Source organism: Passer montanus, unplaced genomic scaffold (assembly GCF_014805655.1).
Source record: "Passer montanus isolate IOZ18808 unplaced genomic scaffold, ASM1480565v1 scaffold7, whole genome shotgun sequence".
NCBI classification, from domain to species: Eukaryota; Metazoa; Chordata; class Aves; order Passeriformes; family Passeridae; genus Passer; species Passer montanus.
In genome coordinates, this window is record NW_024372147.1 from 9,035,333 (window position 1) to 9,056,789 (window position 21,457).

Consider the following 21,457-nt stretch of genomic DNA (forward strand, 5'->3'; position numbering starts at 1 on the left):
CACAGAAAACTGATCAGTCAGTGATCCAACTGCACTGGATTGTTTAATTTGAAAACTTTTATCTCGCCTATGTTTGCTTTTATTACATATTCACTACCTGGGATGATGGTCAGAAAAGACTAAAGATTAAAGTCTTTAAGAATATGCCTTGAGCTCATTTTTTAGAGGTTTAGTTCAATAGTTAGTAGTTGTACTCAAATGATGGAGAAAATATCTGCACAGTGCCTTTGCCTGACTTTTTTGGTGAGGAGTTACATTTTGAAAACAATAGATATAGAGTGCTTTAGGAAATTATTCTGGTGACAGAAGGATGTACAACAGAGAATTATAATGCCTTTACATTTAATGAGAAAAATGAAGGTTGGTTTTTTTTGTCTGGTTGGGGGTTTTTTTGGGTTGTTTTTTTTTTTTTTTTTGTGGGTTTTTTTTTTGTTTTTTTTTTTGTTTTTTTTTTGGTGATAAAACTCATAGACTTAACTTTATCTTTTAGCTCTAAACACGGGCTAAACTTGGGTCTATGGCAGCCATACACTATTGATGCTAACTACTTTTATAAGCTATTGCAAAATTTTATGTAAGAAAGATTTCCTTTTGCATTGATGAATTAGGATTTCAGTAGCCTTCTACTGTCTTCTCTCTGCTGTCTCCTGAGATGGGGTTGTTCAGACCTAAATCTAGTTAGTACTATACTCTCTACTTTTCAAATCCTTTAAGAGACAGCTCCAAAATCCAACCTTTCTTTGGACTTCATAGAATTAGACCTCAGAGCTAGTACATGGTATACTTTATGTTGTCCATTATCCGTACAGATTTTTCCTCAACACCAATTTTCACATAGGAGGTTGAATAGAATGCTATCTTTGCGCCATCTTGTTAACTTAAGAAATTTTTTTACTAATGTTTATCTGCTCTCGTGGAAAATCCATGCTGACTCTCATGGCTCAGGTTCAAAAGCATAACTTCCAAGCTCTATGATCCATTTAATCTCCTTTGGTGAGATTGGCAAGAAAAAGAAGTGATAAAATGTAGGGTAACATACTTAATGCAGCTTTTGAAAGGAAGTGTAGCTCAGTGTACATCTGTATTTTCTGTTAGAAGTCTGAGGAAGCTTTTTAAGGATTGCCTACAATTCTTTTTGCTGTATTTCTTGGTGAACATCAAATAAGCTTCACAGATCTGCCAGCCTTTGACTCATATTGGTCTTTGATATCTCATTGATATGGACAGGGTTGTAGGAACTTAAAACCTGTTCTAATAAAGTCAGAGAGATTGTTGTGGGGAGGAGAAGTACTTATATCCACAGGCAAAGTAATGGTTCAGTGGTGTCCAGCTAAGCAACCATGTAGTCACTATAGTTATACTAGTAATAACTATGCTACTGATAATATAAGCTACTCCTTTTTCTTGAAGTCCTGATTAAGATCAGGGCCCTCTTTTATTACCCATCCAAAATTAACTTCCTGATGGCATTATAGTCTAACAAAAAAAGACAGAGTGAGGGTGGGAGACCAAGTCTGTTATCCCCCTTGGTGCAAATAGACAAGTGGTATTCAAAAAGATCAGGAAAAACATCTAAGACTGCAAAGGAATTCTTTGGTAATGGACTGAGAACATCATATGATCCCCCTGAAATCTGAATCATTCCTTAACTAGAAATGTATATCCCATGGCAAAAGGGAACTGAGAAAGGTAGTGTAGGTACATCCTAACAGAGCATTGTTATGGGACATATGTTAGGGAATTCGTCCTTAGTGCTTAGATATTAGCTAAAGGATTTTATCTCTGTAATTGCAGCATCCCCTCTCTGTAGACTTAATTGTAAAAAATAAATGAAAAAGTGAGATCAGCACTGAGTTCTTTATTTATTCTTTTCCTTTAAGATGAAAAAGAAATTTCTTTCCATAGCAAATTAAATAAATTCTGTTTGTTCTTTGCATACTGGACAAGGTATTTCTTTTAATAGCTATGCATTAATATGTATTTTCTATCCAGCCTCTTACGTATAAAATTTTTTCTTGTTAAGAAATTACTTGGGGGTTTGTGTATATAAATTAGTAGTGTTTGGGAGCTTTTCTTTTGTTTAATTCTGCTTATATTTTCCATTTTGCCAGTCTTGCTAAATGTTTCTTGTTTGTATCTATGTTTTTGCTGAATAAGCACTTAAGGATAGAAATGCAGTGCTGTCTGTCTGTGACTGACAGAAAACAAAGCTTCCAGGCAATGCATACATTTCATTGACCTCCAGTGATTGCAGGTACATAATTATAGTTCTCCTTTGAGTACACTGTCGATGTTTATTTAGGTGCAGTGATTCAATGACTGCTGGTTTTAGTACACCTAGATCTAAAGCATATTTCTTCCTAGCATAATGTATGGAGAGGAGGACCAGAAAAGTTTAATGTACTACTATTTCATTTTTGTCACTTAAGTTCTGCTGACCAAGGATATTGTAAATATTTCTCCAAGTGTAGGGAATTACCTCCAAAGTTCACCATAAAGCAGTTTCCTTCTGGTCTGATTAAGCCCCAGAAAGGTATTATAGATGGGCAGGTTTACAGGGTTCATTTGGGCCTCTGATGCATCACTGAACTTGTACTTGTGTGAAGCCTGTCTTGATTAGATCCCATACTTAGGAAATACTGCATCCAGATTCTCAACTAAATCTACAGTCAGGACATTAAGAAAAGACAAAAAAATCAAGATGACTATCTTCCAGCAGAGGAGAGCAAAAAACAGGAGAATGAAACATTCATAAAACTAAAGTGTGCTTCCAAAGAAATGTTGAAAAGAAGATGTGCTTTGTAAGAGTTATTGTGGCTATATTCAGTGTAAGTGAGTAAGCAGTGTAAGCTTCTTTCCTTCCCTTTGATGAATAAACTTCTGTTTGACGTGAGTTAGAGTTGGGATTCCAGTTGAACAATGATTGTGAAGATGGGTCTTTTAAGGAGAAGTTACTGTTCTGCATAATCCTCTATTCTCAGCTCAAACACATGACCTAGTGCAATTAATCAAGGGCTTCTAGGGAAGTCTAATGGTGTGTGTTTGGGCTGGAGGTCAGCCTCGACGAACACATTGATCCCTCCTCACTTTATAGCTTATTGACTTTTTCTTAATGAGAGTATGGAACTTACTTAAGCAAGTTTATTTCCTGTCTCCACTTTTATCTATATAGAAGTTTAATAGAATTAACTGAAAACAAGTGAATTCTGGATGATAGAAAAATATATTTTTTTCTGCTTTTCTGGATGGAGTACTACCAGTCTTATAGGAACCTTCATTTTCTTTGTTCCATAAAAAGCAAGCAGGATTTCAAACCAGTGGTCTTTCATGTCATGAATCATAAAGGAGTGTACAGGTAGAGTGAACAATCTGCTTTGTGAAAGTGGTGTAAGGCTGCTATACCCAGAAATGTAGAGCTATAAATTGACACTTAAATAACAGAGGCAGATACTGAATGTATGAGAGCTGATTTTTTTTTTTTTTTTTCAGATAAAGGGATGTCTGCAGTGGTCAGGAAATATGCTGACATTTAGACAGTACCATATTGTTAAAGAGAACTTGGGTTTGCTTTTTCCCCCCATTCTTTTACCAGAACATTCTCTATCATTAGACAACTGTAATGCTTGTATGAAGTGGTGTACTCACCAGAGTAAAAAAAAACCTCTCCTGTGGGGAACATGCAGTTTTGAGCACCTAAGAAGTGTAGTAGCATGCTGGTAACATCCCATACAGCTCATTTCCAGAGATGAGAACACATCTTTCTATTGCTTTGATTATTAAAACATCAGTATTCTTCCTTTGCTTGAAAGAATGCAAACTTCTGATTTACCTGAAGGAAGCTGAATCCCAAAGACAGATGAAATGTTGAGTGAAACTAAAACAGACAAAAGAAAGTAAGTTCAAAAAGTTTAAGAAAAAGCTTAGTTAAGCAGTAATCCTAAAAAATTTACTATGGATTTGCTTCAGATTTTTTGACTTCTGCTTTTGCAGTAATCTAATTCATACCTTTACCCCAATTTTCCAGATTCCTGGAAACCACACAATTTGTTAGGGTTTTAACTGTACCATATGGAAGAAAGCTGTCTTTCTCAAAATACTATATTTTTAATTACAGGACAGTACATATTTTCTAGTGCATACATTTCCTAATTTTAAATTTTGAAATATCTGTCCTATGTAAGTATCACATAAGAAGTTAGAATTCCAGTCTGTAAGGCACTGTTGTAGGTATACAAGCAGGAATCATTGTCCTGAAATTTAATTAAACAAAAGACTAAATTTATGGTTAGCAATAAAGAAAAAAAAAAAAAGTTTGACAAAGAATTGTTTCTACTTTGCAGATGGGAAAGGGAATCAATGCAAGATTAAGCAGTTTGTTTTGACCAGGGTCATTCACACAACCTGTGGCAGCATTGGCAGTGAATTGCTGCCTCCTGACTACCAAGCTTAACAGCAGAAACTTTTTTCTTTTCATCATACCTTCTCTCAACTCTTTCATGTTTTGCTTTGGTGAGTGGATGTCATTGGGTAGCAGAATGCCTGGTTTATCAAACTTTTTAAATTAAGAATGTATGTCAGACATAGAGTACTTCCACTACTTTTTCCTTCAGTGAAACCTCATCTACATACCTCCCACAAAGCTTTCTAGAAGATGCAGTTGAGCACAGAGCACACCCTAATTTCTTCTCCCAGTCATTTTTGTAGACACATATGTTTTCCTTTCTGTGGCAGCAGCACTAATGTTCAGATTTTGGCCATTGCTAGGCAGATATTAAGACTACATGGAAGAGTTCCTCTGTGCAGCAGTGGGTTTTTGCTTTGTCTTAAAGCATGAACAACAGGTCACTTGCATGACAGTTCTCAAATAGCACATAAAGTAATCTTAGTTATTTTGGTAAGAAGAAGGAAGTAGTAAACTGTGCTGGAGAGCAAAAAAGCTAGCCTGTTTTATGCATTTCATGTAGTTGCTTTCTGATTAAATGAGATAAACTCCTTGTCTTATAATAACACATGCCTGATGGGAGTCCTACATCCTAGACTACCAAACTCTGAACTGTTTAATGTATTGTCAAAGAATCATGCTAGCAAGTTAATAGAAATACACTTTGCTGTAAGCACAATTGCTCAACATTGTTCCCACTGAGCTGCAACATGGAAAGGTTTTAAAGGGAGCAGTGTCAAAGGGTTAGAGAGCAGAGTCCTGTCACTGATGGAAATATTATACGTCAGATCTGTAAGGAAGTTACAGTGATCAGAAAGAGGAATGCAATGCTAAACAATGTTATCATCAGCACACTGAAGGAATGCTTTTACTTCCTATAATGTTACAGAGGGAACTGACCTCAGCCTGTACGCAGTACAGCACAGCACAGATTTGCGTTAGCTAAACATTTTTGACCTTTCATCTGTAGTAAAATGGTGTCCATCACTGCAGCTGAGAAAGATGGAAATTCTCTTCCAGTCTCTCCAGCTCTGGCAGAGTTGATGCTATTATGCTCTGCAGATTGTTTATACTGTTATACTATTTAGTTTACTAGAAGTGTCCAAATAAATCCAACAAGCAAGAGGGAAGAAGATAACTTCTTTTTTTTTTTATGTACACCCCTTTCTAGCACTGTACACCTAGCTGTCCTGTACATTACATTATCAAAGACCAGCTCAAGTAAGGATGAAATAGACACCCCCACTGTACTTGCTAGATTTCAGGTTCCCAGGGAACACTGGTATCAGTCTGGACAGTTTGATGTAATCCTACTAATGTAGCTGAAGCTATCTGGGCTCCAGGATTTATTACTTGTGAACGTTCATTTTTGTTTTTACTGGGTTAGTGCCAGTAAATAAGTCACCAAAACCACTAGCTGAGTGTCATATGATAGGAAAAGGCTGGGATCACAAGTAAGCCTTCTGTCTTTTAACAAAAAAAAAGTGCTGAGGTAAGCAGCGTCAAACCCAGCTGCATCAACATGATGGTGGGAAGACAAATGAGAGCTTTCACTGCTGGATACAGGGGATAGAGAGCCCACAGTCTGAAAAACCTCTTCATATCCCAGAAACAGCTGTCATAACTGAAACTGCAAGGGACTGCTTTTTAAACCACGAGCTTTGATAAGGAGTATTCTCTCACCAATCCTTTCTCTAGACAATAAACACACTTCTAGCAGAGCAGCCCATCTGAAAGGTGACTAGAGATTGAAATGCCTTCAAAGGTTTCCAGCCCCCTCTTTTTATAACCTCTCCCAAATGCTTATGCTGAGTTCCCAGCTGGCATTTCTGAAGTATCTATCTCTACAGTATCTGGATGCTGAGCCATATGATCTCAACAATACTGTGTAATGTAAAACTTAGATTTTTTTTCCTACGGGAGGCTGAACTTTACAAAGTTAGATCTAACATTTACCTTGTTATTGGTAACAGTGAATCATTAAAAGAGACACAATAGAAGGGACATGGGGTCATTTTAGAATAAATATTCAGGCAATGACAGCTTTGAAATATTCTGTTGGCCTCTCCCTGTGTGTATTCTGGGAACAGGAGGTCACGTGAAGTCAAGGGTGATGAAATGCATGTGCTCCTGCTCTGACCTGCTACAAAGGGGGGAAGGTATGAAGCGACACGCAAGGGTCTAAGCTCTGCATGTGCAAGTCTGTGTATGCACGTGCATGCAACATTTGTGTAGGGCAAAGAACAGAAAATCATGAGGTGGGGGAGGGAGGTGTTCGGTGCTGGTGGTGGAATGAATTCCAGACAGGGACTGCTTTCTCTCCACAGGGCCTGCCAACTCCTTGTGGCTGTTGCCTGGGCAATGGCTGGGGAATTATGAGGAATGCTTGGAAACTATATCCTTCTGTTGGGCTCATGGATGGAGTAAAAGGGGGTGGATGGCTTTTCTCTGTCTATTTCTTTTTTATATTCAGCAGATTAGACAGACAGGTTGCTGTGGTGACGACATGGAGGAGGTCTCCTGCACACCTGCACCGCAAACAAGGAGTCTGCCAACATAGACTTAAGGAATCCCAAAGGCCTCGTTTCCTTTTTTTTTTCTGTTGCCTTTTTTCCCTTTTTTTCTTTTTTTTTTTTTTTCCTATAGCAAGTGCAGAAGAGAAAGGAAAGGGGAAGGAAGAAGAGGATGTGGCAGAAGAGGGAGGAGGGAGAGATAAGAAAAGACAATCAATATTCCATCAGCTTAGTTGAGCAGTAGTGCTTGCTTATTGTGAAATAAGGTGTGCACAACCTGTGCAAGGTGCCCTTAAGAGAGAAAAAAGAAGTGTAATTTTGGTTTTACATACTGAGTTTCCCAAATTTCATTATGTCTGTGAGGGAATATAAATAAAGTAACTATGGAAATGGCTGAACTCAGGCACAAGACACAGAGATGTGACTGGGCTGTGTAAAGCTAGAAACTGAAATTACTCCTTTCTGTCTGGAAAGGATAGATGTATTTGTTTGTGCCTGCACAGTTTCTTAGAAATTCCTGCCTTTTGAAAAAGCTGAAGAATAGTGTGAAAATTGACATTATATGCCTGCTCCATTGCTAAAAGAAAGTATCCAAAGGAGATAGATGTGGGAAGGGGGAATAAAGGAAAAATAAAAGAAAACCTTTATAACCAAGAGGTCCTCAAGACAAATGTGTTGCTCTGGGATGCCATGGCATTTCTCCAGCTTCTCCTATTGAAGTAGTCAGCTCAATGCAGAGATACTGTCCTTTCCTTGTGTCTCCTTGATATCCCCCCATCTTCTTCAAGGCTTTCTCTTTTCTCTGCTCTTCCCCTTGTCCTTTTTCTCCCCACCATCTTTTTAGAATTCCTTTTGGTAATTTTTCACATCATATTTTCTCTACATCTAAAATGACTGCTTGCATGCATACAACACTATCCAGTGCACATACAAGCAGATTAAATAAAATTTAAAATGTATGTATATTAACAAGTAGAGACTATGTATGCATGTGAGTAATTTTTCTGCATATGCCAGAGTTTGGCTGTGATTTCTCCACTTTGCATGTGTGTCTTGTCATTGAAAGGATGAAGGTGCCCATCAACAAGGATGTTTGATAAATTAAAAGAAAAAAAGAAGATTGAAGTCTTCAAACTAATAAAGTTAGCAAGCACCTGCAACCTGCACTATAAACAGTAAAGCAGGAGGGAAAAGTGGAGATTGGAAGGATCAGGGACTTTAGCCACTCTTTCATTCTTGGATACAGCAGATATCAGGAGTATTTGCCAGCCTGACAGGGAAAAAAACCTGTTGCTGTACTCCTTACTGCCCCACATCCAGTTTTCTTTTTTTTTCCCATGCATGAATTTTCATGTAAGTAGAGAAGTATGCAAGAGAACTTTATGCAGCTACAGTAATAATGACCTTACAGTTAGAGTGTGGATTACTCAAATATGATGAAATTCAGTTCTCATGACCAGTTACGTCTTTGTAAATAGTTGCCCAAGCTATTTGTAAGAAGAGGCTAAAAAAACCAAGTTTCTGCTGCTTGTATATCAGTAATTGTTGAGGACGTTTATCCACATTTATAGAGGGTAATGGCTTGTTCAGGTATATGTATTTTCCCTTCCTTACTTTTGTTTTTAAGGTTAACTCTAGTTTTTCTTCTGGATAAACTGCATTGCAGTGTGCATGCATTGCTGTGTCCATGCATTGTTGTGTCCAAGTTTTTAAGGTTAACTCTAGCTTTTCTTCTGGATAAACTGCATTGCTGTGTCCAAAGTATCAAGAAAAAGTACTTTATGGATAACCTAAAACTACCATAAAAGTAAAATACAGCTATTGCTCATCAGGTTATTCAGATTCTGAGCTCAGAGTTCATGTCAGTAACATTTGGAAGGACAACTTTGAAAGAGATTGTATGTGCCCCATTCCAGATAAACTCAGTAATGCCTCAGTTCACGCAGAAACCTGGGGAGCCTCACACAGGCACATTTCTTTACTAGAGTACAGCTGAGGGTACTTTAATGCCCTCTATTGTGCTGTGTTGCAGTGACATCCTACACTGAACTCTATTCTGCACAGACAATTCTAACAAAACCTCGAGTGAATAGAATATATCATCCTGGGCGTGATGGCAATCATGAAGGGACTGTTCAAAAGCCTGTCCTTTCCAGGGCTGGCTTAAGACAGTGAGAATTCTCCTCTTGGTTTTAGTGGATTTTTAATCAGTCTTTACACATTCAGGGAATAAAGACAATTGTTTTACTTTTCTCTCTCTAAAACCAAAACTTCACCAGTAAGGAGTGTATGCAAGAGACAAATCAATGTGCACACCATGATTATATGCAATGAAGGAAAAAAAAAAGTCCAATTGAGATAACAAAGAAAGAAATAAAGGAGAATTCATGAAGAAATTACCCTTCTTGCTGATTTCCATCTACTGTGTTTACTTTCCTCATTTACAGTTTCTGGGGCCCACCTTGACCTGCCAAATCTACCTTAAACAAAACATTCAAAGAACAGTGACGCTCCTCTTGCTGAGGGGCAGCTGGTACTTTCTCTAGCTGGCAGGTCTCCTGAGCATGCAGAATTCCGTAGCATGATATAGCCAGTGCTGGGAACATGAACTGAAAGATATTGGAGTTTTATGAGGTGGTAGTCATTGATCAGGTAAAAGTAAAAGAAAAAAAATACCCCAAGATTTATAGAATTTGAAGCATTATCTGGTATAAACAAAGTAGATATTTCTAGGATCATATCAAAAGAGCTGAAAATACCAGCTTCTAAGCTGCATTCAGTCTAATGCTTTGTAAGCCTCTGCTCATAGTAAGGTAGTCACACCAAAGATAGAGGAGTTTTATAGGGAGAAATTATTTTTTGTTTATTTACCAGTATTAATTACTTGTTTATTTACTTGTTTGTTTTCATTTCAAAATATTGTATTTATTATCGTAATAAACACAGAAAAACAACCCACTTTCAGAGAGAAAAAGAGATTTTGATTGAAAAAGCATTTGGTCAGTGAGTACTAGTTTTTTTTTCATTACATGAAAAAATTATAGATTTCTTGTTGAACTGAAGCTGTTGTTTTTCAACTGTTCTTGAAAGTTAAATTTTATAGAGTAAAACACAGAGTTGTCCATGCCAAACACAGAAATCTAGCAATTCAGAAATCCACATGAAACACTTAATAAAGAGAGATTATCATGGTACCCCAGGGGAAAAAAAAAAAAAAATTCTTCAAAAATACTGCATGAACATTTATGGTGTTATCATTTTGCATCCTCTGGTACTTTCCAGAGGAGTAAAAACAAAGGGAAGGAAAAATACCTTGAGAAATCAACCATGAAAGTCTTTAGAGTGGCCATTTAAAAATCACAGATATAGGCTTAATATAAATTTAAGGGTTACAGTCATTGATCTGGGAAACTAAAAACAACCAGCATGAACAGATATGTTAGTAGGGTGTCTTGAAAGGAGCTACTGAAAGCTGTTTGACCTGGTTTTCATTCTCTAGATTTCCTCCCAGGAAGAATAAGAGGCTGGAAATGGCCAGGTCTCTTAGGTGGCCCTATCTCTCTGGCTAGAGAGGAGTACAGTTGGTGGATGTGCTGCATCACACTAGAAGCAGTTTGAAAAAGAGTGATCTGGTCTGGCCTTCAGGTTTGGAGCACGAGTGTAAAAGTAGGTCTGAGTGGAAAGGGAAAAAAAGACATACAATAAAAAACAGGCCAGGGCTGTCTCAGGGGCTCCAGCCAGCCTGAATTGCTGTGAATTCCCTGCTGATATTGTAGGAAAGGAATGTAGGTTCTCATTATACTCTTGCCATGCATGGCCACCATATCTAGTGTACAGGGTTCTTCAGAGTCTCGGGGACGAAATCCAATGCTCTACAGCTGGCTGATACCCTTCCCCCTCCTCAAGTGCATGCGGAAAACGGGAGATCTGTTTGTGTGGTTTGTCTTAGATCAACTTGTTCTGGAGCTGTAAATTGCTTCAAGGCTCTTCACGATGAAGGAATATGTAAATGTGGGGCAGTTATCAATGTGGACGGAATGCTCATGCAAATTAAATACTATAAATGTGTTTAGAATTAAATCAATGTGGTTTTGCTTGAAAATTTGGCATGTGATTAATCAGTGTGCTCTGAATGAGTGCAAATACTAGTGGTGTATATTGCCAAACTATCTGAGCAATTTAGTACCCATTTAAGGTACCCACCTAGGTCCCTGGAAAGGAAACCCACTATTATATGAATATTCTCATGAGTCTTCTTAAAAGCACTATTTAAAAAATAAACATTGCAGAAACCATCCTGTTTTACTTTTAAGCTTGTTCTGAAGTGCAACCACCTCTGGGCTGAAATGTGCCAGGTGTTTAGCAGTGCCCAGTTAACCCTGCTTTCCATTTAAGGAGAAGTGAATAACACAACATACGAATTCAAAGCATAGTGGTTTTCAGATGACACATTGAAATTTATGTTGTAATTTGATTAAAAATTAGAAAACACCTGATTCATTTGATTTTCACTGAAATGTTCATAATATTTAAAGGTTAGACAACTTCACTGAGCATCTAAAAACTGATGAAAATTCTATCTTGATTAAAATTTTATTTTCTTGTTTGAAAAATTTTGTTTTCCAAACAGTGTTTAATTTAGAAAATATGTTCATGTTACATATCTTGTTTTAAGTAATGTCTCATCTTGATAGTGCTTTTCCAGGAGCTCATTTCAGCCTTCATTGTCCTTACACATATTTTAGGTTTTTACCTGCATGAAGGCATGTGGTTTTGAGCAGTGAAAAATTAAGAATAATTTTATATGCCATGATTCTTTTAAATGCCATTCCACTCTTCTTCCATGCTACCTTTCAGATATAAAGTGTTATTATCTAGCAATTCTAGCTGTTATTACAGATTCTCTCTCTTCCAAAGCATTTTAGGAACTCAGTGTTACTCTGGAAGGTACACTTGCACAAGCTCTTCTGTCTTTTTCTTCCACCCAATGTAACCATTAAGGATTAAAGGTTCAACATGTCTTCCAAAGTTGTCATTACATCCAAACCCATCAGAATAAATTTGATTTAAAATTTTTCTGTATTAACTGAAATTAATAAATGCAAAGCCCTTGATAACTCTCTCATCCTATGTAATACCTTCAGTAACTAAAGAGATATGACTGGTTTTTTTTAGAGTCTTCTAAAAAGTCTTTTGTCAATAAAACTTTTTTTCCAATAATTTTTACGAATGCATTTATCATATAATGCATTCTATACACAAATTATATATATATAATGCAAATCAGGCAAATGCATTACAATATGCATTTGCCTGATTTTTGTTTTCCTGTTAAGTAATATGAGATCCAAATGAGAACAACAGATAACAACATTTCGTTGCCATGGAATTTTTCTGCGGATTTTTCCTGTGTGGTCTCTAAAATTTATTAATAATTTGGTATTACTTTGGGATTTTTCCATTCTTTAGCCTACCATAGGTAGTGGAACCTTAACTGACTGCTTCCTCTTTTTCGACTTTTCAAATCTAGGGAATTTTATCAGGAAAATTGTCGTTAGTTCCATTAAGATTAGTTGACATTAAGAAAATGTATGCATTCTCTCTACCCAAGGTGATTTTACTTTTACCTGTATTCTTGTTTGCTCCTATAAAAGCATCTAGATTACTCACTAGACAGAAAAGATCATCTTTTCAACCTTACAAATACTACACCTGTTTTAGACTGAAATTTAACTATGACTGAATGTACAGCCAGCAATTATAAGGGGGAAATTTCACAACTTGTTGCTTTATTTCTAACTGAAAAAGAATATTAAGAACAGGTGTAGTCAAACTGCTGCATTTGATATTCTGGTTGTGTAAAAGCCTGCAAGCATGTTCTGTACTGCTATGGAAAGGTATATTACTATTAAAATTATAATTTAAGAGCTTGATTTCTTCACCTCAGCAGAGGTATTGCAGATAGATGTGAATTCAGCCATGGGCCTCATGTCCTAGTAGGCCATTCTTGCACCATGACATCAGCAGTAGTCACGAATGTACACCCTACTACAGAGAGGGGCTGAAAAGATCAAAATAGTGTGAGTTTGGGGAATGTAGCCCACATGGGGACTGCAGAAATTCTTTTCTGGTCATCTGTTTGTGGAGGATCAGAGGCCTTTCATTTCTATTAATTAATATCTGAAGCTCTTCTGAGATGGAATAGATACAATATATCATAATAATTCAGTCAAATCACAAGTTTTCTGTGATGCCTCTGAGTTTCCAAAGCTATCTGTTGTTCAGGAAACTTTATTTGGGCTTTATCTAGGACAACAAACATGAGCAAGCTCTTCTGGTACGAAGTCAAATTTGAGCAAAGCACATATTTTGTTATAAAATCTATTCCTGTTTTTCAGAGTCAGAAAGACAACTATCTGCTTCATCTACCTTACAAAATAAACTTTCCAAAACCAGAAGTATGTCACACTTACTGCTGCACTATTTTGGAGCAGTTAGATCTCTGAAACACACGTAAGTGAAAACAGTGCTAGAGCCCTTCTTCTCCATCTTGTTTAGCTAAAAAACATCATATGGTTGTCAACATTTGTTTTCTGCATCCTTTGTCTCAGTCATCTTGTGATCTTAGTTAAATGGACCATGGATTTGGGCTCAAATTCAAAGCTGTAAACAGAAATGTACTTACTCATCTTGTTCTACCTCTCTGTTCTTGTGGCCCAAACACTTGGCCAAAAATCAGCTTAGAAGGATGTTTGGTGGTATGGAACTAAGATATCTTTCTTGTTCACAGAAAAGATAGATTCTTTTTTTCCCTCTGAATATGGAGAAATCAAGCAGAAGGTAGCTGTCTTCTCACACCTTCAAACCTTTTTCACCTCATAATAAAAGCTGTTTCAATTTGATTTTCTTTTCCCATTCTTGGGAAAAAAGAATGGGAATGTTGGTCAGGCTTCATATAAAAACATTTTTTTCCAAGCTGCTCTATTTTCTTTTCTTCTGCTCTGAGGCAATTGATCCTTCAGAGGATGATTTCACATCAAATCACTCTGTGCTACTGCTCTGGGCAGCAGAGAGCACTTACATTGATTCAAGGACCATGTTTGTTTCTGCTGTGAATATACTTAACCAAAGCTCAATGGCTTATTTGCCTGCAAGCTGGCTGTTATGTTCATGGACCTTCATCCTAATAGTATAACCCAAACCCTTCAAGCTTAATGACTGATTTTACATAAAATGGGAGAAAATGTCTTAAAATATTGCAGTAGACACATGAATATTAGCAACCAGAGTTAAAACACAGATAGACACAGGTCAAGATTCCTCAGTACAACTGGCTTGTAGGCTGCTAGGTTTCTCAATCTTTGAAACTCACAATTTCTTAAACACAAATGCGAATAAATAGGTGTTAGGATGCATTTTATTTATTCATCCTTTGACTAGTAATGTGTCTTTTCTTCAACCACATTGTATATTTTAAAGCTTTTTCACAGCTTAATAAAGAAATGTTAACCTGGCTGAGTGATACAGCTGCTGGTCATACTGGCCCTGTCTACCTTAGGTTTTTGTTTTCTTCCCAACTTCCCTCTCAGCACTGAGATATTTTATTCCTCATGGGTTTATTGTAGCTATTCTGCAACACCCCTTTTATTGACTCAGAAAGTTAGGCAACACTCTTCTTGCTAACTCCATTGCAGAAGGACTTGGCCCAGTCTTGGTGAAAGTCAATATAAATCTTTTGACAAATGGGAGTAGGTTCAGGTCTTATTGAAAAAGGATATGAGATCAAAAGGTCCATAAGGCTTCTGGTTTCTGTCCCATGCCAAAATGTTGCTGCAGTGAAATTTTATTTTTTTAGCCTATCCATGCTAACAGCACGGAGACAACCCTTTCCCACCCAGAACCACCTGTAGAAAGCTCTTGGAATACAGGGAAAAGCTTCAGTAGTTCAAACTATAAAAAAATCACATTCCTTATCTCCCCAGATGGCCTAGAAAGAACCTTCAGACAACACAGATTAAAGATAAACTTGAAATTTCCAAAGAAAATATACTGTGGAATTTTTGCACATGTGTGGCTCTTTCTCACTTTCTGTTAAAGTGATGCAGTAAATTGAAAAATGTCCTATGGGGGAGAATCTTTTATCTTACCACACGTAAAATTCTGGAGTCAAATAGATATCATGTTGCTAATAGCTCTGAATTTGCACTGGGGCACAGGAGGTCAGAGTGAACGGCGATCTCTAAGGCAGCATGGAAACAGTCAGCTTGTGTTGAATACTTAAGCTGCTTGCCACTTTCTTTGTCTTCATCTTTTTTTCTGTATTTCTTTTTTCAGTGCAGCATTATGGACTTGGAAAAGCAGAAGAAAGATACAAAGTCAACAAAATAATTCTAGGGTCTAGCAGCCTAGCTATCCTACCATCTGTTAAAAAGGACAAAACATTAAAATAAAACAAAACTTGTGGTCCAACAGCTATGTCTACAAAGAAGAAACAGTGCTATACTTTAAATTCTAGGCAACACCCTTTGGATCAAAATATTACGACAACAGATAGCAGTGACCACATTTAATGGATACTCACACAGCTAGGCCATGACTCAGACTGCTTAATGTTGTTTGGAACTGAAACCTGAGAGCAAAGAAGCGAGAGGAAAAGAAACCTTGTGTTAAGCTGGCATGCACCAGTGAATAAATGGCTGGCATTTGCAAAGCTGCATTGCAGGGAAGCTTTTAACAGTTTGCCACTGCCAGCTGATGTCTCTTTAAGTGTCACTGCCAAGAAGCCAAAACTGGAAGCAGGTGCAGGGGCAGAGGAACTGAATGTGGAAAGGGAGAGAAAGAGAGAAAGAACAGTACTTCTGTTGTTAAAATTCTCTTGCTTTCATTAAAACCTAAACAAAGCTTTACTTTAAACTTGAATAAAAATTTTAGGGTGATAGACTCCTGCCTATCCAGTTTGACAATCCTCTTACTTTTATACACTGAGGTAAAAGAACTTTGTTGAGCTTCCCCCCCTCCCTGTAAAGCCTTGGATTGACTGAGAGAATGCTGTATACTGATTATGGCAGCTTTCTTTTAGAGATTGAGAGCATCTGCTTCGTAATGCCTCTTGTTCTTTCCCCCAAGCAAAGTGCTTTTTACAGACTCCCACCCCCATTAGTCCAGGGCCTGGGAACAGAGCAGTTTCCCCAGATCAAGTCTCTGTCTTTGCTGTGCCATGTCACTGGTTCAGGACCTTAGTACACTGCTGTCTGATAAGATGCATAGCAGGAAACATTAGATGCTAAGAATTTACATTTGTAAATACACTAATGCAATGGGCTACTGATTATTTTGTGAAATATCTTCTGTTCTTTTTCTTAATATCAATTATAGAAAACATTGAGACCGGTGCAGGCTGCATATTAGTGAGCTCTGCAAGAAACTTTCAGAGAGGTCTTGTCTGTCTTTAGGATATCTCAAAGAGGAAACATATTTGCTAGTTGTAAGGAACACAAGGGCAAAAGAAAAAAAGATAGAAGACAAAACCCCAAACCTTGAAATACACATGGTTGAAGGTGGGAAGCTTTTCTGAAATTCTTTGCTCAAAGCCTTGATTTCTAATAATTTCATAGTTGTTGTTCCCACAGATTAAAGAAAAGGTGTGTCACTTGGAAAAGCTGTGTCACTTCGTAGTCAGAGCTGTGAATTTGAGCATCTTTATTGTTTTCTACTTTTTAAGGAATTCCTATAATTGTCAGCTAAAATATTTTCCTTTATGGTTTTGTTTTCCTGTAGAGTAAAAGCAGGACCTAAAGTCATATTGAGCAGAGTTTAAAAAGCCAAATAAACCAAAATAAAACAAATCAAATGCATATGCTTCTATGGGGCTTGTGTTTTAAAATCCTTCCTTATGAAGTTCTAAATACTATGATTTTGAATCAAAAGCTGTATTTTTGTTGTTGTTCTTGTTGGTTTTTTTTTCTGTCTCAGGAGAGATTGTTGAAACTAACTTGATGATTTCCTCGCTGTTTAGAAGCAGTACAGTTTTGAAAATTACTCACTTTCTCAATTATACAGACTGTGTATTCTCAAGGAAAATAATTCTACTTTTTCAGTTTATATTGCATATTAAAACACTTTTGTATTTTTAGTGACTTTTACATAATATCCAACTGCTTCTTACTTTCCTTTTTCAACATGTCCAGGAAATTAAGAGCTGAGATACAAGTATGTCAGTATTTCCATCTGTCACTCATCTTTATAATGGCATCTCATTTGGAGAGTGCTAAGGAACTGCTTCAAAGTGGTAATTTTCCTCTGACTCAACAGGAAACATACAGTCTGCCTCAGGATAAAAAGTGTACAGAACACTGTGTGGTACAAAAGAGGATTTACAAATCAACAATGAACTCAGTCTGAACATTCATTACTCGGTAAAAGTGAGCAGTCCTTCAATTAATTAAATTGATGTAGACATTGTAGGATTTTCAAAATACCTACCCTAAGCTTTCAAGCTATTTCCTCCAACTCTTACAACCTGGGGAGAAATAGTGTTATTCTGACAAGAGCTGATATTCTCAAAAGAATTGTTCCAATAGCTAGAGGTTTTTAGAAAGGCACCAAAGCATTTGGATAAGAATAGATCTGTGATCTTTCCAAAAGAGAGAATAAACATACGTAAATCTATTGTGTTTTCTATAAAACACCATGGCATATGAGACTGGCAACATATGGTAAAACACTGAGTCAATTTTAACACAGGACTGGCTTGGACAAGTAGGGAACTGCTTGTAAACTAAAGAGAAAGAAGCAAATGTATAGGCAGTGGAAACTAGGACAGGTGACCTGGGAAGAGTAGAGAGATGAAGTTTGGTTGTGTAGGTATGGGGTGACAAATGCTAAGGTGAAACTGGTACTGAACCTGGCATGTGATGCACAAAATAATGGTGTTAAATTAAAAAAAAGGAATGTCAAAGAAGGTAACCCTCCTGATAATGCTGGAAAACTGGAAACCACAGATGAGGAAGTATTCAACAACATTTTTACCTTTGTCTTCAGTGACAACTCTCTTTCCACATTTCTCAAGGGTATGGATGGCAGGATAGGGACTCAGGAAACAAAAACCTTTAATGTATTTTTTGAAAAAATCCTGAGCACCAAAAGGACATTGACCTGAGTCCAGAGGAGGTACACCAACATAATTAGAGGGATGGAACAGCTCTGCTGTGAGGAACAGCTAAGAGAACTGGGATTGCTCAGCCTGGAAAAGAGAAGGTGACATTATTGTGGTCCTCCAATACCTAATGGGAGTCTACAAGGGAGACGGAGAGGGACTTTTTACAAGGGCATGGAGTGATAGGTCAGGGGGAATGACTTTAAACTGAAAGAGAGTATGTTTAGATTGAGACTATTAGGAAAAAAAAAAATTACTGTGAGGATGGTGAGGCCCTGAAACAGGTTGCCCAGAGAAAGCAGTTATGCATTCTGCCCAGTTATGACCGCATTGTCCCTGAAGGTGTTACAGGCCAGATTAGATGGAGCTCTTAACTACCTGGTCTAGTGGAAGGTGTTTCTGCCCATGGCAGGGGGGTTGGAACTAGATACACATTTAAAGTCTCTTCTAACCCAAATCTTCCTATGATACTATGACCTTCTCAAGCCCTGTAGATCTAGTACTGCATCTGCATGTGTAGCTTTTACAGGTCAATGGTTCTCATTAGGAACTGTTATGTATATAACATCTCATTATGTGTATATCTTTGCATAGATAGATGGGTACCCACACATCTAACAAAAGTACAATAGCTCATTGGCAAAGATAAGAAACTGAAACTGGGGTACATTTTCTATAAACTGAACTAGCTTATAGTCATGTATATAAAAAAACATACAGCCAGGGCCTATTAAATGAAACCATAGATGAAGTGAACTTATGTCATCAGTCTTTGAATATTGTACGTTTTGAACTCTATCCAAAAATTATAATCCACTGTTTGAAATACTATATCAGTGGAGAAGGAGAAATGATCTCCCCATTACAAACTTATAGCCTCAAACATTCACATCCTGCTGTAAATATATCACATACTGTATCATGTTGCTTATGGAAAAATTATTTTTTTTTTCCCTTTAGTTTACTGACCCTTTTGCTGTAGATTAATATTTGGCAAAGTAAGGATTGTAAATATTCCTTTCCATTTTACCATACAGGAAAATGATCTCTCTATTTTATATTTCCCTATTCGTGATGATCTGTATTGGTCAAATAATCAAATTTAATGCACCCTGAGGATGATGTGAATGTATGTATGCTTACAGTTGCTTATTCTCTGAACTACAGTATTCTTGTATTGTGTGCTGTTTTACTTGATGATCTTTATACGTAAAATGCACTTCTTGGATGAGTCCTAAGTATTAGATGTCTAAAAGCATAATAATAACAAAAAATACACGAGAAGGCCAGACTATGTTAAATATGATGATAGCAAGGCTAAGTGACTCAGCACAAGAAGAAAATATCTCAGGACAGAAACAAGCATGTTTGCTTCTGGGTATGTTGAGTTGGTAGAGCGTAATCCAAGAAACAGTAAGCACCTTCAGGATGGGAACCTCAAGCGCCCAGGGCCCAATTTCCAAAGTAAAACACAATATTAGGTCATTATTAGATTCTGGCACATTTTAAAATATGAAATCAAAGCCTTTAAGCTTTTCTTGCTTATAGTAAATTGCAACAGGGCTGTTCCTCCACAGCATAAAACTCCCCTTTCATTAACAAAGCATTTGTTTCATTTTTCATTTCAAGTACTTTTTTCAACAGGTATCTTTTTTATTGGGATTTTTCCCATGTGGAAATAAAGCACCTTACAAAGTATTTACTCACTATTGAGCAAGACATGAGAGAAAAGGTTCATAATGGCTGTTCTCATTAGGAGACTTCTACGTTATAGTGCATTTCTTTGCACTTGTGACTGGTCAGAAATGTAATTCTGATTCTGTACATTTTGGGCAGGATCAATTCTCTGATTCATTAGTTGTATATTCTCTTACTATTATTTGTGTTGCTTTTACAATATTAAAATTTAGTGTTTCTTTCTCAGTGCCTGTGACATGGCCATAAAAAGCTATTTTAGCAGGACCTACTGGTTCAATCTAGGAAAAAAACCTGATGGTCATTTGAAAACATTTAATAACAGAGTGAGAACAAAAACAGGCTGAAAAACACTCCTACTCACTCCACATGCTTACACTCTGTGTCAAAGATTTGTGTTGGTTGGCAAAAGTAAGAGTTTTCAAAACTGTGACAGCTCAATTTGTCTTGTAAATACTTACTTATGTCTGTTTTTTTCAATGAATTCATACTTTCAGATGAAAATATCAAAGTCAAACTGCTAAGGGAGTGTGACATTTCAAAGAGGTTTTACATGCTTGTATACCTTGCCCAGAGTATAAAATTTTAAGCGATCCATCCATTATATATTTTGTGGGAATATAGATTGAGATTTGTGTGAGTAAAGACAGATCAAGTCTATCTTCTTCATAATGATACGATTAATTCAAACTCAGAGCAATTAAGAAGTGATCTTACTCAGAAAAGTAAGCAGAATTGGCAAGGTGGTTATTTATGTCTTACATGTGAGCTGAGTTTTCAAGAAAAAAACAAAAAACAAACTGAACAGCAATAGTGATTGTCTTCCTAAATTTAACCAGTTATCCTAGAAATAGTAGTATAAACGATAAAATAAAATTTGAATGAAACATTCTCTTGTGTCAAAACATATCAATAGGCTTTCTAAAATAAGATGCCAATTAAAATCATGCAGTATTTTCTTTGGCGCAATAACAGCTCCTTATATGTCATTATTAGCCTAATTTTCTTTGCTAAAATTTTGCATAATTAGAATACACACTGCAGTCTAAGATGAAACCAAGACATTACTTTGTAGTTTAACTGCAGATGGATTTGAGTCAAAAATTTGGAAAAAGTTCCAAACTTTTTCAAAGCTTGGGAATGTTTGGATCTGGTTTTGTGGTAGTTTTGTACTCCAGTGCATCCTGTGGAGGAATTCTTGTAAGGTTACACAGGAGTTGGATCAGAATGTAATGTAAATGGACAGTACCATAAATTTCTGTATTACAAGAGCATGAATTGTAGGATTCTGTGAGGAAAAAGAAATAGAATTTATATAATTTTCTTAAAGAGTAAACAAATTTCCAGCTGAAGGGTTCTGTTTATATCTGTTACTATGAAGACAATGCCATTGTCAGAAAGATTGGAAGGGTTTAGGCTTGCTTTACTTAATACACCATCTGAGAATAAAATAAAATGTGAAAAAAAAAGATAATTTGTATGGTCATTGAATAAATTTACTCTTTTTAATAAATAAATCAGTCACAGAAACTTCAGCTTTGCTAAGATCCTGTAACAATTTGTACTTCTTAATGCAGCTTTTTTTCTGGTGAGGGGGAAAAACTAGTAGTACCATATTCAAAATCTCTCCAGAATAAAATGGTTTTGGTTTTT